Here is a 2,674-nt window from a genome sequence, read left to right as displayed (position 1 = left end):
GAAGGCTGTCCAGACTTGGTGAAGAATACTGGAGCTAGTTGGGGTGGAATGAATGATTATGATTGACCTCGAGTAGATGAGAACATCTGGAAGTTACTCTGAGGTGGTTGTTGAGTAGCCTTGAACAGTGAGAAACTGTCCTGAGAAATAAAAGCACTGTTGGAGGCAACATCATACCCAGCCGCACTATATGAGCTCGCATGATTTATGGCACGTTGCTTATCATCCATATCACATGCTTTAATAGTTGCTATCATTTAACTCTTACCCATTCTGTTGAGATCCTTAGTATTTTTTATAACCGCAACATTCATGTCCCAACTCTTCGGCAATGAGTTCACCAGCTTGTTGTTTATTTCTAAGGTTTGTAGATAAATCCTTGCTGATCTCATTTCAGTCACAAGTGATATGAATCTTTGAAGTTGGGATTCCAACGTTTCTGCCAAAACATGATTAAACATGTTGAACTTTTGTCGCAACAGATCTTGGCGACTTCTCTTCATATCTTCATTCCCCTTATATACTTCGATCAGTGCCTCCCATAACTCTTTAGCAGACTAAAGTTCTCTAAATTGAAGAGCAATCTTGGGTGAGAGTTCCATGGTTAGAGTGGAAAGAGCTTTCTCATCTTCCTCTACTTTAACAAAATCATCATCGTCATCTTGTGCAACTGGTTTCACAAGGACTTCATCAGAGTTATCCTTTTGATAGGTGATTCTTTGAGGTCCCTTAACAATGCTTTGCCAAATTTTGGAATCTTTCATCTTGGCATAATGTTCAAAATGAAATTTCCATTCACTGAACCCCTCATGAGACGAGAGACGGGGTATACGAGTGGTAGTCCCCATGATGGAGTCAAGTTCTTGATGGAGTGAAGTGTTGTTATTTGATCCGTTACTAATTGCTAACTCGTCCATCTTAGTTGGATTAATTGATTTATTTTAGGTCCAAAAATTACTTAAGTCCAAATCAAACAAGCCCAAACAGTTAACTGGGCTTTGAGAAAATTCACATTGGTTGACCAAGTTTGACCGAAAACTCAATGTATGACTGAGTTTGACCGAGAACCCAATGACTGACCAATATTTGACCGAGAACCCAAATGTTGACCGAGAACTACCTTGGCCGATAACTACTAGTGGCCAAGAACTTTTCTTAGACGAGAACAAACAGTAGCCGAGAACCAACAGTAGCCGAGAACAGGATAGTTTTGGCCAAGAATACAAATTGTCAACAAACTCGTAACAAACTCCCGAGAAAAATGGGATTTTGATTTGTTTCCAAACCAATATCAAATATTCCAAAAATTATCTTCTTCTTCTCCGGTTACAGTATCGCCGCAAAACTGCAACACCACCAAAGAACACAATTCTTGAATCTTTGATATCACAATAACGAGCCTGAATAAGGTCTAAGGCTCTGATACCAATTGTAAGTCCCGAATCTTGATCACTACAATTATGATATCAATGAACAAGTATTGGTGCGGAATACCAACACTTGGTGAATCAAGAACACAAGTAAACACAAGAACGTAACACCGGAATTTCTTCAAAACACACGTATTATTGATATACGTCGGGTGCTTAAGCACTTACAATAATTGCACGTCTAGTAACTCGTAGACGGCCAAAACACAAATGAACAAACAACCAAACCCTGTACAGTACATGCACTATATATAGGGAACCAAACACCTAAGCCCAATATCCAACCAAAGCCCACCGATTAGGATCTCGGTTTACATGATTCCCGTAGCCCAAGCCCAACATACACGCTAAACCAAGAACGATTAGACTAAGTACAAACCATACAAAACTTGGCCCAAAAATAACGTAGAAGCCCGTGAGAAGTTAGCCCTAATGAAGAACCGAACCTATGCATTTAAGAGCACACTCGGAAAATTTAACCAACTTGAAAGGTACAATGCAATGGTTATGGGCTTCTGGAGCCATTTCTTGTCAAACAACAAGAAATACCACGATCTTACCATGGAATTCTAAGCCTCCTTTAAATCAAGCAACAAGCATTGTACCCAAGTAACCAGTTTGACGATGACATGTTGACTTTTAGTCTAGGGGGAGTGTGATTCAAATCATTCTTTACATATTTCAGACTCAGTTTAGGGATATAAACACATGAGGAGAGACAGACGGAAATGCGGCCCATCGTAGGATTCTCGTTCCCGAGAGAAGAGGAAAGATAAAGAAAGAGAACTACGGACATGACTAAGAGGAAAGAAGCTTGGAGACTTCTGATAGAAAACCTGGAATCAGTCTACAACCCGAGTGTCTCGAAAAGCATTGATCTACGGGATCCGCTTTTAGGTATATCCACCGCATTCTTAGCCACAGTATCACACAGCGTACTGAGAGTACAAGAGTTGTTAGTCTTTGAGACCTTTGGGCACTAGACTGCATGAAAATAGGCAGGTACTGTAACATTGCCTATTTGCTTTGTAAAATGTGGGAAACATGCGCAAGGTACAATGGGATGAAATTGTTCGGTGGAGGATGGATTGTTAGGCTCTACGAGGCGTATGGTATGGGCCTTCACGGAACTGAGGGGCTAGAGTCGATTCCTCTATATTTACACATTTGCATGACCATGGAGATGGTGGAAACAGTGCCTATAAACTAGGAGTATTGCATGGTGGATTCACATGGTTAGATTT

Source organism: Bidens hawaiensis, unplaced genomic scaffold (genome assembly GCF_021521415.1).
Source record: "Bidens hawaiensis isolate Kalapana, Puna unplaced genomic scaffold, B.hawaiensis_p1.1 tig00018129_1, whole genome shotgun sequence".
NCBI classification, from domain to species: Eukaryota; Viridiplantae; Streptophyta; class Magnoliopsida; order Asterales; family Asteraceae; genus Bidens; species Bidens hawaiensis.
The sequence above is the reverse complement of the archived record's forward strand: the minus strand, read 5'-3'. Positions refer to the sequence as shown.